The sequence below is a fragment of the Mus pahari genome, chromosome 22 (genome assembly GCF_900095145.1).
Source record: "Mus pahari chromosome 22, PAHARI_EIJ_v1.1, whole genome shotgun sequence".
Taxonomy (NCBI): domain Eukaryota; kingdom Metazoa; phylum Chordata; class Mammalia; order Rodentia; family Muridae; genus Mus; species Mus pahari.
In genome coordinates, this window is record NC_034611.1 from 18,510,287 (window position 1) to 18,537,673 (window position 27,387).

The following is a 27,387-nucleotide window of genomic DNA, read 5'->3' on the forward strand; positions in this document are numbered from 1 at the left end:
CAGAGGCAGGCGGATTTCTGAGTTTGAGGCCAGCCTGGTCTACAGAGTGAGTTCCAGGACAGCCAGGACTACACAGAAAAACCCAGTCTCAAAAAACCAAAAAATACAAAACAAAACAAAACAAAACAAAAAAAACAACTGCAGGGGTGAGAATGAGAGAATGGAGAGGAAAAGATGGCCTAGTGACAGGTCCAAAGTGGTGGAATCCAGCTCAAGGAGAGGTCCCAAGACCTGACACCATTACCGAGGCTATAGAGCGTTCATGAAAAGGGACCTATCATGACTCCCCTCTGAAAGAGCCAACAGGAAGCTGAAAGAGTCAGATGCAGATATTTGCACCCAACCAATGGGCAGAAGCTGATAACCCTTGTAGTTGAATTAGGGAAAAGCTGGAAGAAGCTGAGGAGGAGGGTGAACCTAAAGAAGGACCAGCAGTCTCAACTAACCTCCCCCCTTCTCCCAAGAGATCTCTCAGTCATTGGAACACCAACCAGCCAGCATACAGCAGCTGATAGGAGGCCCCCAATACATATACAGCAGAGGACTGCAGGGTCTGGACTCATCAGAGAAGATGCACCTAGCCCTCAAGAGACTGGAGGTCCCAGGGAATGGGGAGGTCTGGTAGAGTGGGGACATCCTTTTGGAGACTGGGGGTGGGGTGGGGGAGGAGGTATGGGATGAGGAACAGTCAGAGGGAAGACTGGAAGGGGGATAAAATCTGGACCATAACAAAAAAAGATTAAATAAAGTTAAAAAGATGAAAGAAAGAAATGCTTCTTCATTCTAGCTGAAGAACTGAAGTTCTTGTCTCCTGGTTCTTGCTTGAGCTCCTCCCCTGACTTTCCTCAATAGTAGGCTGTGACCTATAAGATGTAATAAATCCATTTCCCTGTGTCTCCACCCACCTCTGATGTCTGTTTTGTTTCCCCTTCTGAGGGAGATTCACAAACCTTCTCTTGGGCTCTCCTTATTTCCTCGTTTTTTTGTGTCTGTGGATTATAGCATGGTTATCCTGCACTTTATGGCTAATGTCCACATATAAGTGAGTACACACCATACATATCTATCTGGGTTTGGGTTACCTCACTTAGGAAGATATTCTTAAGTTCCATCCATTTGCCTGCAACTTTCATGATGTCCTTGTTTTTAATAGCTGAGTAGTATTCCATTGTATAGATGTACCACATTTTCTTTATTCATTCTTCAGTTGAGGAACAGTTAGGTTGTTTCTGTTTCTGGCTATTATGAATAAAGCTGCTATGAACATAGTGGAGCATGTGTCTTTGTGATATAGTAGAGCAACTTAAGGATATATATGCCCAGATATGCCCAGGAGTAACATAGCTGGGTTGCGGTGTAGAACTATTCCCAATTTTCTGAGATACTGCCAAATTGATTTCCAAAGTGGTTGTATTGTTTTGCACTTCTACCAGCAATGTTGGAGTGTTCCCCTTGCTCTAGATCCTTGCTAGCACATGCTGTCCTTTGTGTTTTTGATCTTAGCCATTCTGATGGGTGTAAGATAGAACCCCAGGTTCATTTTGATTTGCATTTCCCAGATAACTAAGGATGTTGAACATTTCTTTAAGTACTTCTAGGCCATTTGAGATTCCTCTGTTGCGAATTTTCTGTTTAGTTCTGTATCTCTCTCTTTTTTTTTTTTTTTTTAAATCGGGTTACTTGGTCTGTTGATGTCTAAATTTTGAGTTCTTTATATATTTTGGATTTTAGTTCTCTGTTGGATGTAGGTGCGAGAGAGGGTGAGGAGGAGAAAGGGGATGGGGATCAGAGGTCTGAATGTGAGAATGGAAATCTGTGGTGATGGGGGATCTCTGGGACTAGCTGGAGGCCTGGGATGGGGGAGGCTATGGGAAGTCTATGGGGTGACCCTAGCTGAGACCCCTACCAGTTGGGATATAGAGACTGAAGTGGTCACTTCCTGTAGCCAGACAGGACTTCCAGTGGAAGGAGGGGAACATCAACCTACCCGCAAAACTTTCAACTCCAATTTTTTCCTGCCTACAAGATACACAGCAGTAAAGATGGGGCAGAGATGGAGGGGCTAGACAACTAATGATTACCCAACTTCATACCCATACTACGTGAGAGAGCCAACCAATGACACTATTAATAATACACTTCTATGCTTGTAGACAGAAGCCTGGCATAACTGTTTCCTGAAAGACTAGGGTCTAGCAGCAGATAGAAACAGATGCAGAGAAACACAGTCAAACATCGGGTGGAGCTTGGGGAATCTCATGAGAGAGTGGGGATAGAAGTGAATGAGACCAAGGAGTCCAGGACACCACAAAAAGACTTACAGAATCAACAAACTTGGGACCAGAGGTGGAGGTGCTCACAGAGACTGAGCCACCAACAAAAGAGCTTGCAGGGGCTGTACCTAGGCCCCCTACATATATATATATATATATATATATATATATATATATATATATATATATATATATATATATATATATATATATATATCAGAAGTGCAGCTTGGTCTTTGTCTTAGTTAGGGTTTTACTGCTGTGAACAGACACCATGACCAAGGCAAGTCATATAAAAAACAACATTTAATTGGGGCTAGCTTACAGGTTCAGAGGTTCAGTCCATTATCATCAAGGTGGGAGTATGGCAGTATCCAGGCAGGCATGACACAGGCAGAGCTGAGAGTTCTATGTCTTCATTCAAAGGCTGCTAGTGGAAGACTGACCTAGGGTGAGAGTGTTAATCCCACACCCACAGCGACACATCTACTCCAACCAGGTCACAGCTATTTCAACAAGGCCACAACTCCAAATGGTGCCACTCCCTGGTCCAAGAATATACAAACCCATCACCGTGTTCATGTGGGTTCCCTAACAATTGGAGCAGGGGTTGTGTCTGAGTCGGTTACCTGCCATTGGATCTCCTTTTCCTACCTGCACTTCATGTTTGATGCTCAGCGAGAGAGGATGTGCCTAGTCCTTCTGGTACCAGACGTCGCACTGTGGAATGGTACCCACAGGAGGCTTCCTCTTCTCTGAGGAGAAGGGGAGAGAGTAATGGGTGGAGGGATTTGTGAGGGTGGAACTGCGAGAAGAGAAGGGAGTGGGTGTGTGGTTGGGATGTAAAGTGAATTAAAAAAAAATAAATGATTAAAAAAAAAGATGTAGTAAACCTTTTCTTATATTGCTAGGAAATCTTTATGTTCATCTGCCTCTAAAATTTCAAATGATTCTTGTTTTAGGATAAGGCTTTTTTTGTAATCTTTTAATTGATTCTTTGTGAGTTTTACATCATGCACCCCAATTCTACTCCCCTTGTCACTCCATATCTGCCCCCAGGCCTTGCAACCTCACCTACAAAAGAAAGTAAAAATTAAAAACAGATAAATAAATAAATAAATAAATAAATAAATAAATAAATAATCAATCTTGCCATGGAAGCTGAAGCGTGTCGTGGTGTGTCCCACAGTCTACCCTTTCATCTGAGCATCTTTACCGCAAGTGCTTATTTCAGTGAGTCACTGGTTTGGTTCAAGGCCTCTGGCTTCTGCATCATCAATACCGGATCCTCACCAGGACTCCTCTCCATTATCCTGCTGTTGCCCTGTGTCATGGAGACCCTGCAGCTTTGAATCTGCAGGACCAGCCCCTTCACAGGCTCCAGCAGTTTATAGATGGGGTAGATACTGGAGTAGGCCAACTCAAAGCTCTAGATCTGGTCCTGGGTGGTAGATGAGAGTCTCCCAGCTCTCCTATACCCACACCACCAGGGCCAGTTCTCTAGCACTGTCCCAGCTAGCTCACCCAACTACAGGATCCAACATGCAGTGGGCCCAGCTCTCCTGCTCTCATGCCGTTGGGCAGGTTCTATTGCTGCCACCACCGAGAGGTAAGCAAGGGATAGAGCCCTCTCTCCAGAATTCTGCAGTCCGTGCAGGGCAGGGCCATCTCATAGCCCCTTGGACATCAACACAATCTTAACAGCAGGCCCTAGCAGGCATGTCTACGAGGCCTTTGGTGGTAACATGGACCATGGACATTGTTACAGCTTGCTGCTACGAGGTCATGGACCTAGCCATGGCCCTCAGTGGCAGCATGGGACAGGACTCACCACAGTCCTTGGTAGCAGCACAGGCTATTCACATCAGGCTGTTCCTCACCACCTCGAGTCTCCGGTCCCGCCTCTCTTCAGAGTCCACAAACTTTTCCAATCCTTTCTCTCCTATCTCTCCACAGCGTATTTGCACACCGTAAAGGCTACTAGGAATTGGAAAGGTTTGCAGGCATAGCAGCACAGGTGGGCCTCCGGTGCCTAATGGCAGCAGGCAGGCTTCAAAGGATTCTTAACTTAAAAAAAAAGTGTGTGTGTGTGTGTGTGTGTGTGTGTGTGTGTGTGTGTGTGTGTAAGAGGGGTCAGAATGCACACAAGAGCCAGGGTGATGGAAAGCTGTAAGGAAACAGTGTCTCTGGACACAGTAGGGCAAATGCATACAACACCGCCTCCCCCCACCGCCCCCCCGCAGTTGTGACAGCACACACAGAGCCCGTACAAGCCAGAGGCAGACTTCTAGATGGAGACTCCAGACCACCAGCATGGAGAAGGGAGTTGGTCATGGAATTCTACCCCCTGTCATGAAGCTATTCGTGGTTTATAGCTGCTGAGAGAGGAAAGGTCAGTTGTTTTTTGTTTTTTTTTTTCCCCAAAAGTGCAGCCCTTAGTAAGTTACCTGCAATCCTGTAGAAAGTCAAGAATGTTTGTGCAGCACAAATTTGTGTTGATGCTTTTTTTTTTTTAAAGGATATATATTTAGGTGGATGGGGAAGCAGGGTTGACCTGGGAAGTGTTGTGAGGAGCCGATGAACAAGAGCAAAACACACTGGACAAAATTCTCAAAGCACTAAGAGAATTATTTTAAAATTCCTAAAAATATATAAAAAGGTTTAATAAATTTATTTTTTTTTCTTGTGAGCATTGTTTCTCTGTTTCCCAAGCAGCTGTTTGGAAATTTTCTGATTTACAATGAAGTTGTTGGGTACAACTTTCCAAGCTCTTTGGGGATGTCAATAACAACAGTTCATTTGTCTGTATTTGATGCTAGTTGCCATAAGAGATGAAATGTGTGTGTGTGTGTGTGTGTGTGTGTGTGTGAGTATGTATATGCAGCACACATGTACTATGCGTTATATGTTTCCTTTCAGTGAAGTTGTATACATGCATGAGTGCATAAATATACACAACACAATACACACATATACATATTATATATACACACATACAGTGCACACATATACATGTTATAGATACACTCATACTATGTAAGATATACATATTATAGGTACACTCATAAATATAAGATATACATATTATAATCATGTGTACAATATGCACATGTTGTATATACATGCATAAAGTACACACAGACACACATTTATTCTTCCAGGACAAAAGAACCTTGAAGTCATCTCCCTCCAGCACTCTTCCATTTTACCAGAACCTCATGGAAGGCGGGGGGTGGGTCTTTCTTGCAAAAATCTCTCATCTTGAAATCACTAAGGATAACTTTGTTCTGGAACATGAACTAACTGTCTCTTACCCAGTTCCATGATTCAGGGTCCATCTGGGTCCCCTGGGTCAGGTTGGTGCTAAACACTAGAGCACTAACAGCCCCAGTTTGGTACAGAGACCACAATGGTGAGGCAATATTCTCCCTGACGGGAGCTGCAGCCTCTTTGTAGGGTTAGGTGCCATAGATCATGTATGACTGACAGACGGCACTGGCTGTGGTGGGCCAATTGGACTTCAGCTCTAGCTTCCAAATATTGGAGCCACATCCCTGTAGACTTATCTAGCATCTGGAGTGTGGGAGCAAGACATGTTATGCTTGAAGAAACACAAAAAGTGTTTCCCAGTTCTTCTCCTTACTCACAACACAATTCTCCTTCTACACTAACGTGGAGAACTTTTGCTTCAGAGCTGGCTCCTCTGTTAGACCCCGGCTTCACCTTCCATGTGGCAGGAGATCAAGACCGCTGTGTCTAAGAGGCCCTTTTCCCAAGTCTTCATGCAAAAAAAAAACTCATCTACTTTCTGTTTTGCATCCTTTCTCTGCTCCTAGTGACGTTGTCCCTTTGTTTCTAATGGCCTTTTAGAGTAATGACCTGCAAATGACCCATTTAGCAACAAAACTCTTCTAGATGCTGAAATGATCTGCAGAAAAATATTCTACAAGATTTGAATAATATTGGTCAAATTTTTCAGGAGCCCTAACTTGCACTGGCTGGAATCACTTAAAGCTAATTTGTGCCTTAATTTCCCAAGCCATAACTCCAAAGCCCTGCTATGTTATCCACGGAGCATTCTGGGAAGCTGGAAGGTTGTAAATTTAACCAATATCAAAAGAACATGAATCTGTAATATTGGCCCAATAAGATGTGCATGTAAGTTTGATGTTCTGTAAATTAGTCATTCATGAATATATGTATAGAATATACCCACATATATTATACAGATTTTTAAACCTGTAGGATATGTTGTTCAGGTTCAGGATCTCAGTGATATTTGTGGGAAGATCGATGTGAAACTTAGAAATGATCCTAATAACTTAAACTTAATTTTTTAATGTAAAATTTCAATTTAAGTCGTGGGGCAGGGAAAATTAGCTCAGTGGGTAAGATCTCCTGCTATACAAGCATGAGGACCTGAGTCAAATCCCCAGTACCTACGTAAAACCTTGATGCCAGACCTTATGTTATATGCCCATAACTTCGGTAGTATGTGGGGAGGAGGTAGAAGGATCTTTCAGGCTTGTTGGCCTCCAGGCTAGCTCCAGGTTCAGTGAGATACTTTGTGTCAAGAGAATGAGGCGTGTGTGTGTGTGTGTGTGTGTGTGTGTGTGTGTGTGTGTGTGTGCAACAATGTTTTTTATGAAGGTATAGTTTTGTTATTTAAAAGACTTGAAGTTTTGTATGCATGTATGGAATTTTCTGAAAGGAATCTACCCGAAAAAAAGATGAGTGTAAATTATAAATATTTTATTTTGCATATGATAAAAATCAGCATAAACACTTTCTATTTATGTTATCAATCAGATTATTTAAGGTATAAAACGAAAAGTTTAATTTAGGCTTGTAAGCAACAAGCCTAAAGTTCACAGTTTCCATAGTTTGTCTTCTGTATCAGATAAACATTTCCTCTGGGATCAATTTGATCATTCATTTTAGATTAGAATATTGGCTTATACTGAAACTGAAGGTGAACATGTTAAGAATATTAAATATCTACATTAACATATGCCAACAAAGTAGTTTTTAAGAAACCAGGTCTTTTCTTCACCCCCCCTCCCCCAATTTTAAATATAACAGCTCAAAAGAGAAGGATGAATTCTTAGAGCATCTCTATATTACAGTTCAATACAGTTGGTTACTTATTACTTCACACACATACATTTTCATTGTTCTTCCCTCTAAAGGACATTACAATTCGCTTGAGAAATGCATGCACTCTTCACATACGGAGTCAGTAAGAAAAGGTCCTCAAATGACTGCCAACATGGTATTTGTTGCATTTATTTCATGTAGATTCTTCCTCTTGAGCAGAGTCAACAACAAGCACCTTTTGTATGTGTGTGTGTGTATGTGTGTATGTGTGTGTGTGTCCAAAATCTCCAGAGGAAATGCTAAGTTCAAAGTCTGTGAAAGACCCAGTCTCAAATTTTAAAAAGTTAACAAAAGCAGGGAGTGGTAGCGTGCATGTCTTAGGTTCAAGCTTCAGTATAAGAGAGAGAATAAGGATAGGAGGTGGACCTCAAGGTCTTTCATCAGTCCTGAAGATGATGAGTTGCTCTGAAAAGCTGCATCAACTGATGAGCTGAGTAAGGAGGAGGAGGGTGTGCTGTTTATAACCTAGAAGGTAAGGGGCATTGTGGATTTAACTACATCCCCTCCCGACCATGTGCTGCATCGCTGTTCCCCAAAGTTAGAGTGAGAACAAAAGTCATTACAGCATCTTTAGACAATCAGATCACAGGAGCAAGAGATGAAGTAGACAGAACTCAGCGATGGAGCGCTCGCCCACCTAGAACAAGAGCAGAGGTCCTTGCTTCAGTTCTGAACACATAAAGATGATCACAGAAGCGGTTCTTCAGGAGCCCAGATTGCTTAGTCATGGACATCAGGAGTTGATGGGTAACCACCGTGATTCTTGTGTCCTAAGGCATGGAACTAGACAGAGACACAAAGACAGTTGCAAGAGTGATAATATTTTATCTGAAGAAGGACACACAGTCTGCAAGAAGCAGACTAGAGCCAAGATAAATGTTTATAACTTCAACTATAGTGTTGTTCAAAGCACTGAATAAAAGATGGGAGCCTTCTTTGTTATTTGGCTTCTTTAGGTATGTTGATTATAGCATGGTTATCCTGTACTTTATGGTTAACATCCACTTATGAATGAGTACATCCTATGCATGTCCTTTTGGGTCTGAGCTACCTCACTCAGGATGATCTTTTCTAGTTTCATCCATTTGTCTGTGAAATTCATGATGTCCTTGTTTTTAATATCTGAGTAGTATTCCATTGTGTAGATATACCATAGTTTCTGTATCCATTCTTCAGTTGAGAGAAACCTAGGTTGTTTTCAGTTTTGGGCTGTTACAAATAAAACTGCTATGAACATAGTGGAACATGTGTCCTTATGATATGGTAGAACATCTTTTGGGTATATGCTTAGGAGTGGTATGGCTGGTTCTTGAGGTAGAACTATATCCAATCTTCTGAGAAACTGCCAAATTGTTTTCCAGAGTGGTTGTACAGTCTATACTCACAGCAGCAGTGGAGGAATATTGTCCTTGCTCCACAACCTCGCCTGCATGTGCTGCTCTTTGAATTTTTGATCTTAGCCATTTTGGTGAGTGTGGGGTAGAATCTCAGAGACATTTTAATTTGCATTTTCCTGACGACTAAGGATGTTGAACTCATCCCAAAGGCATACAACAATCTTCAACACTATTATTGATATTTTGTTATGCTTGCAGATAGGAACCTAGAATAACTGTTCTCTGATAGGCTCCATCCAGCAGCCAATAGAAAGAGATGCCCAGACTCATACCCAAACATTAGATGGTGCTCTGCAGTCTAACAGAAGGGTTGGGAAAATGATTGAGGGGCTTGAAGAAGACAGGGACTCCACAGGAAGACCAACACAGTCAACTAACCTGAAACCTTGGGGACTCCCAGAGACTGGATCACCAACCAAAGAGCAAGCACAGGCTGGACCTAGGCCCCCTGGACATGTGTAGCAGATAAGCAGCTTCGTCTTCATGTGGGTCCCCCAACAACTGAATCAAGGACTGTCCCTGGGCCTGTTACCTGCCTGCCTGTGGATTCCACGCCCCTAAATAGACTACCTTGTCTGGCCTCAGTGGGACAGGATGTGCCTAATCCTGCAGTGACTTGATATGGGGGTGGGGGTTGAGGGACTGGAGGGGCATAAGGAGTGAGGTTAGTGGGGGTGACACCCATGGGGACTTCCCCTTCTCAAAAGAGAACAGGAAGGTGGAATGGGGGGAGGACTTGTGTGAGAAGGTTCTGGGAGGAGAGAAAGGGCTGATGTTGGGTTGGAAAGTGAATACATAAATTATAAACAAAACAAAACAAACAAATAAAAACCCCCACAAAGCACTGGTTACAAAAAAAAAAAAGACATTGTTTTGGCAGCTAGATTTGGCAAATTCCTGTAAAGGGACTTATTCATCGTATGTTTATGAAATAGGAGAAAGTACAAGGTGTATTCGCATTAAAAAAAATACTGTTCTTGGGAACAGACAGTTATGGATTATGACCCCAACTGCCAAATTATTGAGGTACAGTACTTAAAATCCATGACTCAGTTTTCCTAACAAAATGGAAACAATAAAAATTCCTGGCTCACGAAACTGCTGTGTGTGTCAGGTGAAACAGAATTTGTAAGTTGCTATATAGTTTGTGTATAGGAATTGCTGATAAATTTGAGCTGTTATTACTATGTATTGTTTAACTGTTAAAAGGGGGTTCCATTCAATGAATTAAATAAAAATCATGTCTGTTTCTCATTATCAAAGAAACTAAGACGTATCATAGTGCAATAATTCTTCTCTAGAATGTACTTTCATTGGGAGTGGTTTCATGGGAATATAAATTGGAATAGTTGGGTTGGGTTTTTTTTTCCCCCACTATGTAAAATCTGCTTTTAAAAAAGTTAGGATTCCCCAGAGCATGTAGGGAAATCCCAGCAAGGAGTTGGTGGCCACTGTGGCTCGCTGCTCATTTTCTTCTCCCAAAGGTAGGCAGTCATTAAGAGGGTCTATTTCCTCAGAGGTAGGCTTGCCTCACAGAAGCAGGTTGTGTAGGGAAATCAGAGCCCAGCGAATAAAACAATTTCAGAAGTCAGTCAAATGGAGCTGACACATTTCAATAACAGCGACAGAAATACATTTTAAATTAGTGCGATGGGCTGGTTCACATGGCTAGAATAATTAAAGAGCTCTAGAAAACAAATCCTTGGGACAGGAAACAAACCCCACAGTAGTGTTCCTAGGTCTCAGAATCGTCTGCCTCCTGCTTTCTTTGTTTACGGTGATGCTCTACTCAAACGAGTGACAGCAGTCTAGGGCCTCTCCGGTCTGGAGAAGATACTTCTTCAAAGGAATATTGGCTAGGTAGGAAGCATGCGCTTGTCACTGTAATTAATTCATCTGGGATCTCTCAGCTAGAAGAGATTTGAAGGAGGGCCATCTCCAGGTTTCATGCTCTTTCCTCACTCACACTGTTACGGATTGCTGAGCCTGTCTGGTTGCAGGTTACAGAAGTGATAATTTTGGTAACTAGCAGTGGTTGGGCTCCTACTCTGATGCTTTGTGGACATGCAGGACAGACTGAATTACTTTATTCTTTCTTTCTGTAAAGAACTTCTAACCTTTGGCTGTTGGATGCTACACCACGATCCTCTGGGTGGATATCAGTATGTAAGGATGCACTATTAATCTGTGCTTTCAGCTTCTCCTAAATGAGTCTGAACTTCCTTTTGAGCCTCTCTTGTATACTGAACCACCTTGCCTATCTCTGTGTGGTTAAGAAGAATGCAATGATTTATTTTGGACAAGGAGTGGGTGGGAGTTTTCAAGTATCCATTTCCCCCTCCATGATAGCTTTCGCAAGGATGGACCTTAGCTGCGAGTTTGACTTTGCACAGTGCAGAACTCTTTCTTCCCCAGATCTGCCTCCTTTCAAGCTAGCATTGAAATTCTAACCTGAAATAAAATTTTATTGGATTAAACTTTTGATATTTTTGGAATTATTTATTGTTGTAACACAGATATAATGTCTTGAAAATGATTTCTGAAGAAAAAGTCATGTGCTGTTGACAGTTGCTAGCAATATGTGCTTAGGAAGTGAACACAGAAAGCAAGTCATTATGCAAAACACTTCATAAAAACCGTCACTCTGGAGCTGGAGAGATGACTGAACAGTTGGGACTGCTTGTTGGTCATAGCCATCTGTAACCTCAGTTCCAAGGATCTGACACCCTCCTTTGGCCTCTGGAGGCAACAAGCACATACACAGCATACAAACAAATAATCAGACAAACACTCATAAAGAAGAAGAAGAAGAAGAAGAAGAAGAAGAAGAAGAAGAAGAAGAAGAAGAAGAAGAAGAACAACAACAACAACAACAACAACAACAACAACAACAACAACAACAACAGCAGCAGCAACAAAAACAACAACAACAACAAGAACAAGGAGAAGAACAACAACAAGAAGAACAAGAAGAACAAGAACAAGAGGAACAAGAAGAACAGAACAAGAACAAGAAGAGGAAAAAGGAGAACAACAACAAGAACAACAAGAACAAGAACAAGAGGAACAAGAACAAGAAGAAGAACAAGAACAAGAAGAACAGAAGAAGAAGAAGAAGAAGAAGAAGAAGAAGAAGAAGAAGAAGAAGAAGAAGAAGAAGAAGAAGAAGAAGAAGAAGAGCAAAAAGAACAAGAAGGACAAGAACAAGAAGTATCGGTAGAAGGTTACAAAAAACTTTTAAAAATCTTTTACATGCAATATCTTAGGAGTAAGCTTGTATGTTTATATAGTTTGTGCAACATCCTAACATGTATGCCATATTATTTATTGCACTTTTCAAGATAATAAAGAAAGAAAATGGCCTGGTTCTTGTAAAAAGAAATAAGACTGCAAGCTTCTAGAAGTCTAAAGTTTTGACATGTTGTACAAACCAATTAATTCATGCTTTCAAAAAGTGAGGTAAATTAAGAAAGCATTTGAATCCTAGCCAATTGCTCAGGCTAGTGAAGTCATGAATCTTGGAGAACGTACAAGCACCATTTTACTAAATCCACACAATCCTTAATTATGGCCTTACATCACACTTAAATGTAGTCCTCATGTCAAGGAATTTTCACCAGAGACCATCATTGAAATCACAATCAAAATTCAGAGTTGTATAGCCCAGTTTCAATGGATTCATCTACAAAATATCTTGCACACCTAAACCTTGGGAACATTGTAGAAGTATGGAAAGACTGTAAGAGTCAGAGGACCGGGGAATTTTATGTGAGACTGTATCTCCTAACACTATCAGAATTGACTCATAAAGTCTTGCTGACATGACTACATAAACATGAATAACAAGAAGAATAGACATGCCAAAGTGGATGAAGCAAGAAGCATGAGGCCTCAATCGCACCCAAAAAAACTACAGGGAACTAAGGAATACTGAGACTAGGAGAAACAGTCTTCCCAAGGGAACAGCACACCAATTAGATATCTAATATGGCCAGCCCTGAAAATATGCATGCACTTAACATAGTTAGCAATCTACAGACTGAGAAAGTCATATTTAGTTAGACGTGTGTGTGTGTGTGTGTGTGTGTGTGTGTGCGTGTGTGTGCGCATGTGTGCGTGTGTATATGTGTGTGTGTATGTGTGTGTGTGCGTGCATGTATGCATGTGTGTGCATGTGTGTGCGTGTGTGTGCGCGTGTGTGTGTATGTGTGCATGTGTGTGCATGTGTGTGCGTGCGTGCGTGTGTGTGCATGTGTGTGTGTGTGCATGTGTGTGTGTATGCATGTAATAACAATTAATGAAAAAAGANGCCTTGAATTTGGAAGAGAGATGGGAGAGGTTTATGAAACAATTTGGAGAGAAGAGAGGGAAGGTAGAAATGATGAAATTATAGTATAATATCAAATATAAAATAAAATATTCAAAAAGAAAGAAAACGCTTGAGACAAACACCTTTGAAATCCCTACCCTCCATTTTTCCCCAAGAATCATACTTAAGATACATCATTTCTGGCATCTTAAAACCTCATGGTAAGCTAGATTGTTTTAATAAAATGTGAAATGAATTTGATCTTAAACTCAGTGTCTGCAGATGGGATGGAGTCCTAGGTGGAGCGGTCTCTGGATGGCCTTTCCTTCAGTCTCTGCTCCACTGTTTTTCCCTGCATTTCTTTTAGACAGGAACAATTCTGGGTTAATATTTTTGAGATGAATGACCCCATCCTTCAACCAAGGGCCTTGCCTAACTCCTAGATATGGTCTCTACATGTTGCCTCTCCCCTTTGTTGGATATTTTAGCTAATGTCATCCCAGCTGGGTCCTGGGTGCCTATACCCATGATACAATTCACAGATCATATAAAGCTCAAGAAGAAGGAAGACCAAAGTGTGAATACTCCAGTCCTACTTAGAAGGGGGAACAAAATAATCATAGGAGGTAGAGGGAGGGAGGGAGAAGAGAGGGGAGGAGGTTTGGAGGAAGGGAGAGGAGGAGGGAGGAAAAGAGAGAGGGAGGGAGACAGACATTGGAGACAGGATTTGGTGTGGGAGAAGACAAAGAAGAAGTACAGAAGGTAAGGAAATTGAATAGAGGTGTATAGCAGTGGGGGATGGGGAACTGGGGGTAGCCATTAATGTTGTGTTTCTAAAGAAAATGTTTATTTATTTATTTGTATATATACATGTTTGCATGAGTATACATTCATTATGTGCTTGCAGGTGCCTGCAGAAGTCAGGGGGAGGTATTGAACTTCTTGGACCTCAGGTTACAGAAGGTAATGAGCTGCTGGGTGTGGGTGCTGAGAACAAAACCCAAGTCCCCTGTAAGAGCATCAAGTACTCTTAGCCATAAGGCATCTCTCCAGCCCCTAACCATGGGACTGCTGACTCTACAGTTCTACTCAAATCATTAAGTGTTTGCTCCGATCTCGTTCTACTGCAATTGAAATTCAACTTGGAAACTGGAATTCAGCTGAGGATATTTTACACAATTGCCATTCTATATCTGTCTGAGTAGGGTGATGGAAGCCAGAAGATTCTCCCAGACCAAACTGCCATCCATCACAGAGAGCAAGTGCACAAACTCCATGGGAATCTTCTCCCACAAAGCAAGTCTCCTAGCCTTCTGCCCAGAAAGTCTTTCCTCATACTTCCTGGTGTGATTTCAGAAATGAGAACTCAATGAGATCCTGACGTCTCCATCTTTTCCTTCTTGGGTTGAAGTATTTATCGTCACCTCCTATGCCATTGTCTGCTACTATGTGTTGGTCTGCTGTGGAAGGTGGTTGGAGATTATTGGTGTTTTTAGATTCTACATCTTTAGAACAGGAAGTTCTACATTTGGGAACAGCAGGCATCAGGCAGTCACATAAAATCTAGTGATCTGGGATTGCAAACGGGTGTAGGGGTTGAAGGAATCTTTGGGGATGCAATCAGCATGAACTCTGTGTGTAAAGTGACTGGCCATGAAATACCTTGATGGTTGCCAGCACTCCCTAGCCTCCTTACATGTAGGCGGGTCATTAGACCAATTCTGGTTCCATGCCATACGCAGAAATGATTTCTGCTGAAGCACAAAAGCAGGTGCAAACTCTGCAGGCATTATCATTCCCCACTGCAATGATCCCCGGAATGGAATCTAGGTGAATATGCAGCTCAGGCCACCTTCTCCCTTCATGCCTCACCTTTAATGAGAATAAGAGAGACCCCATTGCTATGGGAAGACACTAGGACTGCAGAGGTAGAGTTTGCTTTCACTATCTTCTAGGCTATCGTGACTAGTATGCTGGCCTAGACACTACATAATAAAAATATCAGTGACAATTTTTATGAGACTATATTGAGATATGTTACAGAACTATGACTGGAACGAGATGGGATCTTGGTAAATTAGAATGTTCTCATTGTCACAATTTGACCTTAGTCCTCATAAGTTCTTTCAACTCTTAAACATTTAAGCTCGGCAGATGTCCAGAAACAAGTTGCTTGGCCATTGTAATATCATTCTATTATCTCTTTCATACACAGCAGAATTTTTTCTGGGTGTCAATCCATTCTTGCACTTTCAACTTCTTGTAGCTAAACCTTTACATATTGCTGACCAACTCCTGTCTAGATCATAGTGCACTGTATCTCATTTGGGGACCACAAATCAAATATCCTGCATACCAGATATTTACATTATGATTCATAACATTAACAAAATTACAGTTACCAAGTAGCAACATAATAATTTTATGATTGGAGGTCACCACAACATGTGGAACTGTACTAAATAATTGCAGCCTTAGGAAGAACCACTGGAATAGAGAGATGGGGGTTATAAAAAAAATATAGAGTTAGCAAACAGAGTGAGAAGGGAAAGTATACACAGTTGTTGGCACTTATGAAAAAAAGCAAAAGTTCACATATACCAGGTATATCTGGTTTAATTGTCAGTGTGGTTGACCTCGCTGATACATACCTATAATTCTAGTGCTCCGGAGGCAGAGGGGAAGAATCATGAGTTCAAAGCCATCTTTTGGCACTCTAGTAAATTCTAGGATACCCTGAGCTACATGCAACTCTGTCTCCCAAATGAATAGAACCAAAACAAAAGGCCTTTTACATTAATTTCTGTGAAACTGAATTTTAAGCTTGCATGTTTAAACTTTATGATATAAGATTGTACTCTTCTTGCTAGTACGCATCTCTTCACCATGCATTTCTCTTGATGCACTATGGAGTTACAGTTTTCCCAATAAACAGAGTATCAGCATTTATATGATCAGCATATTATGATCTCATGCATATGATTATCCCATCACTTAGAATGTATGTAAAACCCAGCTTTATTACTAATGGTGTCATTCAAATGTCTTGGTCAATATGCATCAAAGCACAGGTCAACTTCAAGCAAAACATTTTTTTTTTCCAGAACTACACACTTCTGAAATACCCTTGTCTTGGCTTGCATTTCTCTTAGCAGGAATAGAATTGAGAAAGTGAAGTGAAGTGTGTATGTGTGTGTGTGTGTGTGTATGTGAGTGTGTGTGTGTGTGTGTGTGTGTGTGTGTGTGTGTGTAGAGGGAGAACAGATGTCAATCAATATTACACCTCAGAAGAAGGGAAAGTGTACAACCCCCCCTTTTTTAAATAAATACTGGCATTCTACCCATGTCAGGTTCCTAAGGTATGATAAGATTTTAAGCCTATGCCACTACATCCAGTCCATAGAAGTGTTAAATGGCATAAATCAAGAACAAATGAACTATTAGAATGGCTATTATTAAGAACAACAACAACAAAAAATGCTGGCAAGAATTGGGAGAAAGAAATCTCTGTGCATGTTGGTGGAATGTAAATTAGTTCAGTTTCTATGAAAAGAAACATGGATATTATTTTTTAAAAAAACCTAGCATAAAACTACCATGCGATCTAGCTTTACCTTCCCCAGAGATACATCTGAGAGCCTCTAAGTCATCACAGGAATATCCACACAACCAAGCTTACTATGTCATCATTCATAGTAACCAATATATGCAACTGACCTAGGTGCCCCTTAGGAAATTCATGGAGAAAGAAAAATCACATTATTTTAACCATAAAAAAGAATGAAGCTATGTCATTTGCTGGAAAATGGATGCAACTGGAAATCACCATGTCAAGTAAAGTAAGTCAGGGGAGACAATACAAATACTACTTGTTTTTCTCATATGCCGACTCTAAAACAATGGAAGGAGAATGACATGAAAGAAGACAGGGACTACTCCAGTACAGGAAGTAGATCAGAGGTGGAGAGCGAGGCTGAGAAATGATTAAGTTATGCATGTACATGACTGAAAACAGCATAATGGGAATTAATTAGCAAAAGTGTTTTCTTTGGATACGTTTTTGTTTGGTGTCTTTGCACGTGTCTGCGATGAGCTGAGCTGTACCTTTGAAGGCACCCCTCTAACTAAGCTTAAACAATGAAAGCTCGCCATCCCCTGAAGACCATTTCGACGTGCCAAGCCTATTCAGATCAATTCCTATACAAAATTCATAGCGTCATAAAATACTTTAAATACACATATATGTGTTGTGGGTTATGTCACTCATCCATTTACTCTCCCACTCAGGACATTTATTGAAGTACCGTGACATTCCAGACAGCCCTCCAAGCAGCAGTGAACAAAGTGGAGCTCTCCTCTGCCCCAGGAGTTATGTATAACACAATTGGGGGAGGGCAGGGGAGGGGAGGGGAGGAGAGAGAGGGGGGAATGCAATAACGTGGGGTGTGGAAGCTGGAAGATTAAACATCATGATGAACTATATAGTAGGAATAGTGGAAAGAGACTCATCAACATTCAGTTTTTAAATAGATATGGCAAGTTTAGGCACATGTACGGAAGGAGACTGAGTCACCTTAGCAGAAAGCACGTTTACTCAGGCCTTCATGCTACCCAATGCTCCTGCCAACCTGAGGAGCAGTGGCTGGGGCTGGATGCTACATTTGTGTCTTGTCTCCATCATTTCTATTTTGCAAACATTTCTCTTTGTCTTTCCTCTTCAGAAATGAAGCTTTTATCCAGAATATCTTGCAGCCTATATAAAATTAAGTTTACTGTTTTTGATAATTTCTATTATCTTAAATGAAATTTATATGCATAAATACCTACACAAATTGCTGAGTAGAATTAGAAGACTGTAAATCATATATACTTTTGGACTCTTGAAATACACTTTGGGGTGGATCTGTGTGGATTTAAATGTTTTGTCCCAAACCCATACATTATTGCTCCTTTACCTTTCTTTCTTTCTTTCTTTCTTTCTTTCTTTCTTTCTTTCTTTCTTTCTTTCTTTCTTTCTCCGTTTCTCTGTCTTTCTTCTTTTAGCATGTCTTTGATGCTTTATTAAATTATGCATTGTGTTTTAATGGTGAGGTTGACTTTTAAAATGTTTGTTGGTTCTTCAGCATTTTCTTTTTATTATTAAGTAGCTATGTATGAAACACATTTGTTGTGATTTTTCAAGTGATAATTTACATGCACAATTCTTGAGATTAAGAAATATTTTATGCATTCAAATTTGTTGACCTCTTTCCTGTGATTCCTTTTATTATTCTGCTTAGAAAGTGTTTCATATCCTGAGATCAATATAATACACATCTTGTACTTGCTTGTTAAATGTTTTAATTTTCATTGATGTATTTAACTTACCTGTTTTTATTTTGACAAGATAGAGCCTTAAATTGATCCTTTTCCAACAGCCCATTTCTGAAGTCATGTCATTTGCTAATAAAAATAATTATTTTTCCATAGGCATATGGTGCTTTACCATTTGTTTGAAATTTGAAATAATCTGCCTAAAATAGTCTGCCTTAAATGTAGAGAGTGGTGGTTTCCAGTACTTTTTGTCCTAGTTGTTAAAAGATTACAACAATCCTTAGTACTGTATTGCCAGAATGGGTGAGTCCAACCTGCGGAGGCATTTAGGACCCAGGGGAAAGCCAGGCTTGGTACGGAAGGACAGAGTCTCTGGCGCACACGCCTCCTACCCAAATCACAGCCCCGTGCAGCCCGGGCTCTCATTCACAGCTTTCTAGAGAAATCTGAGCTTCAACTGCCAGGATAGGGGATCTCACCCACCCAGTTCAGCCGCGAGGACACCTGCAGAAACACATTCTCAAAGCAAGCCTGGGCGGCGGTGTGAAGGTATTTGTTGCCTTTTTCTTCCTTCTGTGTTCGCAGAGCCTCCCCGCCCGTCCCCGCTCTAGCGGTGCCATGGCTGCGGCGTTTCAGCACTTCTGCGCGTGGACAGCTCCCATCTGCAATCCCACTGCACTCCATCCCTTCTGCACCCCACTCTTCACCGCCTCCGCGGTCCATCCTCTTGCCACGCCGCCCAGCCTGCGCTCCCCAGCCATCAGCACCCCATCTCCACCATCGCCGTCATCATCTCCACCAGCACCGGCGCGGTAACTACAGTCCACACAACTGTGTCTTGTCACTTAGACAAAGCCTGAGGTCGGCAAGGTAGAGAGGAAAGAGCTCAAGTTCTCAGGCATAGAAGGGAAAGTTCAGGTGGAGAGACCCCCTGAAAACAAAGAGAGGCGACTGCTCAAGAGAAAGGGGAAGTGGAGGCAGCAGGAAGAGACCCCAGCAAAGGGACAGATGGGGACTTGCCAGACACCAGCAGTTAGCCAGCTGCTTTTCAGCAGATTAGAGACTGTTTAGTTCAGAAAATTAACATGGCCTGAGGCATAGTGTGATTCCAGGAAGAAATGTTAGCTCAGCCCCGATATTCTGGTTTTCCAATGGAGAGTCACCAGGAAGCTGGGTGGGGGATGATGGGTGACTCACAGCACCCACATGGCTGTTTTTCTTCCTAAGCATTTACCATAGAAACTCTGAAATTAAGTTTTTATTGAACTGTTCTATAAAATGAGAACCCCAAAGGTTAACTCTGTGGCAAAAATGAAAATTAAAATGACGGCCGTAAGATCCTAACAAATAAGGCTTCCACTAGGAAATTCTATTTGCTCAAACGTCTCCTTTTCTTGTCTACTTACTTCAATTACCCAATCTTAAAGCTCTCCTAGAAGGAGAACAGATATATTTCTTGCCCAAATGGCCAAAGTGGTAATGATATTCAGAGCAGATGGCCTGGCTTTGTTCATTACTCGTCAAGGACTGGTTCAGATTTGGAAGGCGAGATTTTTTGTGCGCTTTCTCAGTAATCAGGCGATAACACCATTTTCCTATAAATAGTAAAGGGTAATAGAGTGCAGAAATTGGAAAGGCATTTTATGTAACTGTGGTTTGCCTGGCTCTGCTTTGCAGTGCTATCGTTTTCTATCAAAGCTGATGGGGAGTTGGAACATCTTTCAAATAGCCCATTAATTTGGACCTGACGGCCCAGTCCTAGGTCATGGCACCTATTTGATTTAACCAGGATCGTTTGCTTTATAAGAGCTAACAAAGTACAGCAAACAAGTGCTTTCACCTGTCATAAAGAAGTGTCTTGAAAGGGACGCTTTGAACTGATTTTACTGAACTGCAAAGTATTGTAGTTTCTTTTGCTGCTGTTTTTGTTATATATATATATATATATATATATATATATATATATTATTGTTTTTGTCAACATAAAATCGGGATCTTAATTTCAATGTGTGGTATCTAAGTAGAAATGTTGTTAGGTCTTTGGTCACAAGAACATTTAAACTAAAGGGTAGAAACCCCCACTCAACAGTACCCTTGTGTATTTAATCTGTCTCTTGGAGAAGGGACACGGAAGCTAGTTTTGTTCTTGCTTCTCTTTAGAGGCACCACCCAAAAGAAAAGAGACTCACAAACAGATATGTTCTGGGAGAAGCTTTGTGCAAAAATTTATGCTCAATAATCTTTATGAATGAGGACTAGTCATGTCATGACAAAACTTTGCGTACTGTTACTAATTATATGAACTTAGGCTCAATTCTATTTGTCTCTAAATTTTACTCACTTTTTAAGCTTAAAGCATGAAAATATTTGGCAAAGCCTATGCATTTAGTCACCTAGCACTGTCCTTAGATGGATAATATGCACAGCAACCAGGGACTCTCAAGACTCTGGGAAAGATTTTGTTAAAAAAAAAACAAACAAAAAAAAAACTCCTTTATCTGTGTGCAAACAATGGTCCAGACCAGGAGGTTGGAAAATGTGTACATGTGGACAATTTGAGCTGCTTCACTAGAAACACAGGCCTGGAATGCAAAGCTTCCAAAGATGCTGTCTTCCTGTGCTTAATGCAATTTCCTGAGGCTGGTGAGATTTCAAAGCAGGGCTGCTTCAGGGAGATTTACAGGCACCTGTCTCAGAAGCAATGCTTCTTTTCCCTGTCTGAAATATGCCAAGTTTATTAATTTTTATAGAGTGCTACTGTTGTGGCTTTCACACATTTCTTAGCTAGGGCTCTTTATTTTTCATGTTGATAATAACAAATCTTTCTTATTTAAAAATGGATTTAAAGGCAAAAAGAAACATTTTCCCCCCGTAGCACGTAGCACAGTGTACTTTTTGTGTGTTTATGGAAGGGTACAGAATTTTAGAATCTGAGTGTATAGCTGGGAGGTCCATTTCCTAGAGAATGAAGTCTTGCAGACTTAGAACTGGTTATGTCGGCCTACATCTTTGGGCTTGATAAGAGAAACACCCTATTATCTCTGAGAAATCTGCCCCTGACTTCACAAACTCTGTTGCTGCAGAACCACCCTTCAAAAATGGGCTCTGGCTGGCTTTGATCTTCTCTGCTCTTGTGACACTATGACTCAGACAGAGGTGACACACAGTACAGAGATAAAAGCATGGTGATTGTACAAATGTATTAACCCAGACCCCCCCCCCCAGGGTCATCAGGAGAGCTGGTCCTCCATTCTTACACCCTTCCTCAATTAGTCATTGTTTAGATAATTATCACTCACTCAGATTTCCCTGGAAGGAACCTTTAAGAGAGGGCCCACAGTGTGAATGACTAGAAGTCTGCGACCCTCATTTGCCAAGTGTGACTCTTTAGAGAAAACTGGACTCAGTTTCCAATCCAAGTTTTTCTTGGCTTAAAGGAAGTTTGGTTCACCAGAATGTATAGACCAGCTGGTCAGACACTGTCCTATAAAAAACCTTTACGTATTCAGATATAAGTTCATTATTTCTGCACCTTCTCTCAGTTTTCCCCACCAGGTCACCCTGTGCTGTTTATTTCCTATAGACTTGCTCTATGTCAGGACAAACGGAAAATGCCCGTTTGTGGTAGGCTAATTTCCCAGGTGCTTTTGTCCAGCTTGACTTCTGTGCAAGGAAGAATGTTTCAGGGTGAGGTATTCTGTGTCCTGGGCACTAAGAGCTGAATCTCTGATTCTTAGATATCATCCAGATAACTGGCTATCCCTTGCCCATTTCTGTTTCTTAAAATAGCATTGCCTCAATTCAGACTCTATTATTGCTCAAACGGTATTATGTAAACCTCCATACCTTTATGTGTGTCACATGCACAGGTTACTTGATGTTCTGAATTTTACAGATTTGGAAGAATCAGGAACAAAGTGGGAGGGGCATGGGAAAATGGAGGGGCTCAAGTTACAGGCTTTATAAGCAAACTTCTCAAAATGGAGTCAGGTGACATTTTTTCCACACTTCCCTTTTTCATTGTCTTTATTTCTCCCCTTTTATTTCCCTCTCTCCTTCTCTTCTTTCCCTCCTTCCTTCCCTCTTCCTCTTTCCCTCCCCATTCCTCTTCCTTCTCCCCACTTTTGCCTTTCATCTTCTCTTTTTCCCCATCCTTTCTTTCTTCCCCTTTTCCTTCTTTTGAGGTGCTATCTAGTATACAAGCACACGTGGATGTAATTTATAGGGTGATACAATAAGCTGCCATGAGAGCCATTGCCCATGTGAACAGATATGCTAGTGACATGTTTATTTTTCTATTACTGTGGTACTGCTGTCCACAGACTTTGTGAAATTTGCTTTGGGACAGGTCATTTATCCCAGCAATTTGAGGTCATTGCTTCTCAGGGCTGATCTTATTCATTCAGTGAGTCGGGGGGGCTCATCTCAGTAGTCTTGTGTTCCCAATAACCTATGACATTATGAGACTGTTACTGATGAATGGGCTACTTATGGTGAGATTCTTCATGGCTACATAAAAGTTATACATATTTGTGGGACACAGTGTGATCTTTCAATGAATGTGTGTAATGTGCAGTGACCAAATCAGATTAATTGCCAATCCCTTTATTAAGAACCTTCCTACCTTTCTGCTGGTGTTAAGAATAGATAGTCCTTGTCACCTGTAGTTGACCCACAGTGCTCTGCAACAATGGAGCTTGTTGCTCAAGTCCAGCAATGTTCTTGTACTTTTCTCAACTCTCCATTTTTCCTTCCCTTTGCAGTCTCTACTCCTATTCTCTTTTGCCAAATCAATGTGTCTTGTCTCTTATATGTGAGGGAAACCATGGTACTTGTTTTCCTGTGTCTGGCTTATTTCACTTAACATGATGGATGGGCCTCCCTTGAAAAAAATGAAGGACAACAGTTATCCTCTTATTTAAATTTTGTATAACCAGGTGTAATGAGGAATGATCTTTAACTGCAATGAAAGGCAAACCATTCCAACTTCTGAGGCAGTTCCAAGGTCAGTTGAGGGAAAAGATGTCAGGGCTCTTCTTTCTCTTATGCAACTTTGGAGCAACGTTCTCAATTCCACTTTCACCTGGCGGTTTTCTTCATTCTGATCCTTGCTGGACCCATTGTTGTCCCAGCTACGTTCATGAGAAGAGTCCCAGTTACTTAGATGTCCTAGAAAAGCAGAGTAAATGGGGTAATTTAATCCCAATTTGGGTAGCCTCATTGGTCATCCACCTCTAGATTATTTTTCTCAAATCATGGAGTCTATTTGGGGAAACATCTTTTTCCTTTGAGAGAAAGGAGTTAAGCATTCCCACCTCCTCTCTTCCTCTATGCCTACCAAACACAGTTGATCTACTTTGGTTATGGACTGCCAACTGCTTGGGGCTTCTTATGGCAACAGAGCAACATCCTATGATGACATTTCAGTCTAATTTTCAACATGCATATAACCCTCTCCCCCGTGCACCATTTTTCCCCAAGATTAGAAAGTGAAAAATACTCCAGTGAAAACCTTGTCCTACCCTAAACAATGTAGAGGCAGAAGGAAACACTCCTGTCCTCTAGCTTGCCTAGCCTCCCTTTGCCTTGTCACACAGCAAACTAAAACCATCAAAGATGACAAAAGAGTGTTCTAAAACTCAGGAGTCAACAGTTTGCCAAATTGCTCCAATGTACCTGAGGCCTAGTCTATTTTCATTTTGATCTGGCATCTATTTTGGGTAAGAAGTTCTCAGTGTCTCTATGTTGATGGAACTCCTTCCAGTTTCCTTTTAACCTTTCTCCAGAGCAGGAGCAAATGGAAGCACATGATTGTGTTTGGTTGCTATTTTAAAAGGATCCAAGGGAATCTACACAATGAATATTTATGGAGCAGGAGTAAGCTCTGGGTTAGGGCTAAAGTAAAGGTGATGGAATGTTGACAGTGAGCCAGGACGAAATTCTGATCACGCTACACTTTCTGATGATTAAAGGTCTCCACTCTGTCCTTCCAAACTCTCCCCAACCCTGGTACAGAGAATTCCTATCTGAAAGTACAATTTATATATTTGGAATGGAGTTTTAAACAAAATATTTTAAAATTTTGTAAAAATGTTCTTTTGTCCTAGTGGATGAAATAGTGGATTAGGCTTAATAAGTAGGGTTCATAAAGATTCACTTTTTTCTTTCTTTTGTAAAAGAAGAAAGCTCACAAAATAAACATGATTTTCTCATTTCATATTTTCATATTTCAAGTTTAGTCACTATGCCTGGTGGGGTTTTATAAGCATTATCTGTCTGATCATGACAATATTCCCTTCTTTCTCCACATTTCATGACTGATGTGTGAGTGAGTGTGTGAGTAAATGTGAGTGTGTGTGAATGAATGAGTGTGTAAGTGCGAGTATGTGAGTGTGTGTGAGCAATTAAATGTGAGTGAGTGTGTGAATGAGTGAGCATGTAAGTGTGTGGGTGAGTTTGTGATTGTGTGAGTGAGTGAGTGAGTTGTGTGAGTGTGTGATGAGTATATGAGTAAGTGTGTGAGTGAGAAAACATGAGTGGGTATGTGTTAATGAGTGTGTGCATGCATGTGTGTGTGTGTGTGTGTGTGTGAATGAGTGTGTATTAGGATGCAGCTACCAAGAATGTGTTGCTAAAGATGGCAACTCCTCAGAGTTAATGGACAGCCATGAACAAAACATGGATAGGTAATTTGTAGTGTGAAGGCTTGTTATAAGTATATGTGTATATGTGTATATATCCACATTTTGGTCTAAGCTCTCAGTCTTTCCTTTCACCTAATAATTAACAACTTGACTTTAGAGATTGGCTGGAAATTAGATAATGTAATGTGCCCTTGGCACATGACAATCAGCCACAAGTATTTGTCTTTTCCCATGCCACCAGTAGCTCATTGTTTAACTTTAAGCCTGCCTGGAAGCCAGTGTGCATCTCAACATCTTTTATTTATTAAGAGACAACATAATTATGATATTAACATGAATACCACAGTTAATGGCAGATAGACATTTTTCATTTCATAAGCATCTTCAGTTGTCTCATTCCACATGACTTTACTTTGGTGTTTCCTAGGAAATTATTTTTCTTCAGCACACTGAAGGATCACTGTGACAAAGGAAATGATAACTGATGCAAAATGCTTTGAACGGTTATATATTTTTAGAGGGGACATTACTATGATTGTTCTGACCTCTTCCAGGTATTAGTAAGAGTTTCTGAAGATGACAACAAAATTCATGGGAATAATTGATGATAAAGGACCTGAAATAGGTTAGACTTGAAATTTTCTGCTTCATTGAGAGGCTTATTATTATTATTATCATCATCATTATTATTGATAAAATTTATGCTATGCATTTATAAGCCACTTCCTTACAAATGACTTGTGGATGAGCAAATAAGTACATAGATTTATTTTTGTCTTACTTGAGATGAAAGGCTTGACTGGAATCTATGGATGTCAGGCATTTAAACTCCTAGTAGTAGGGACTTCGTTTTCTCCTCATTTATACAAACTACAACCCAAATTTCTAGCTTATTAGAAAATTTCGTGGATTATAAGCACAAGCATTCTAGCTTGTCCTTCCAAGAGATACTCCTCTTTCAGAGTACAAAGCCATGACCCACCCTGTAAGCACCATGGAGAGCTGCCTTCTGCACCTGCCTAAAGCTCCAGCTCTGCTTGGTGAGCAGGCTTCGCTGCTCAGGCCACTCTTGGTCCTCTTTGAGGCATGGTAAAGAGTGAGACTTTCCAAGACAATGGCAGGGTCTTTGATCTGTTATACTGGCAAAGGAAAATATTAAAGAGAAGAACAAATTATTAGTGATAGCTAGAAAGGCACAGCCAACTGAATCCTTAATAGCTCCAGCCACTTCCCAATGTTAAAAAGAGAATAAAGAGAGTAGGTATCTATCTGTAAGGTACAGCACTGTTTAAGGCTGTCTAAAACCACCCAGGGGTAGATTTGGGCTTACAGAGGGTTAGTATGGAAGAGATATGAGGGACAGTGTGTGTGTGTGGGGGGGGGGGGTCTGAGCAGATGCTAAATAGCAAATACTTAAATCTCTGCTACACAACAGAGGCGAATCAACACATGAATGAAGAATGTAGCCCAGCAAGATTATTTGGACTATCTTCCCATTTCTACCTCTTGGCAAGCCATTTAATTTCTTCACGTCTCAGGTTCTCCTTACTTTGTCTAGTCATTCTAAATGTATTGCAGTATATAAAGAGACTATGCGAGTGTCTAGGATATAATAAGTACAGCAGTAATAAATAATGAATTATAGCTATTATCATTATTGTGAAGACAGTCAGGAAAGCAAACCACTCTCACTTATGAGTAGGATATCAAGTCCAGTGTAATCTATTCATAATTCAGAAAAGCCGAGTGAGAACACAAGTCTGTGGTTGATTGAAAATGCCACATTGTGATAAACACTCTTCATACAGCTTTTCTTGTGCCTTAACTAGCATTGATTGGTGTTATTTAAATAGCAGTTGGTTCAGGATTCCAGTGTGAAGGATTTACCTTTAAATATATATATATATTTAAAATATATATATAAATATATATATTATATTAAGCATGAAATCCAGTGACCCTGGCTGGACTCTTCTCACCAGAAGCCTCTACTGCATGCTGAGCATAGAATGAAGATGTAGATTGGAGCAAATTTATTTCAGATATTATAGATCGGAGGCATAGCTATGTATGGAGGCAGGGCATAAAATATGCAACCTCAATTCTCCCCTTGAACCCACAGCAATTTATCTGGGGAACATTGTTGAGTTCCTTGGACTGTGAGGTAAGTAACTTGCTCCAAAGCAGCTTTAAATCTTCTTCAGGGAACAAGCTGTTGCTATGCGTTGTGCTCTTAGTGCTGTGCTCCTTGGCTTGGAACTGTGAACATTACCCAGAATGCTTCAGTGAGACTG

The 27,387-nt window shown here is 40.9% G+C and overlaps 1 protein-coding gene across 2 annotated transcripts in view; it reads left to right on the forward strand.

Moving 5' to 3' along the window:
• The first annotated feature begins 18,819 nt into the window (after nt 1–18,819).
• Clvs1 (clavesin 1) overlaps nt 18,820–27,387 on the forward strand; it is a 189,726-nt gene continuing 181,158 nt past the window's right edge. Inside the window, exon 1 of one of the 2 annotated variants that reach the window (XM_029533277.1) lies at nt 18,820–19,261. The gene's annotated coding sequence lies outside the window, so the exon portion shown is untranslated. The remainder of the gene's footprint in view (nt 19,262–27,387) is intronic. The other variant, XM_021221976.2, reaches the window with a different exon arrangement.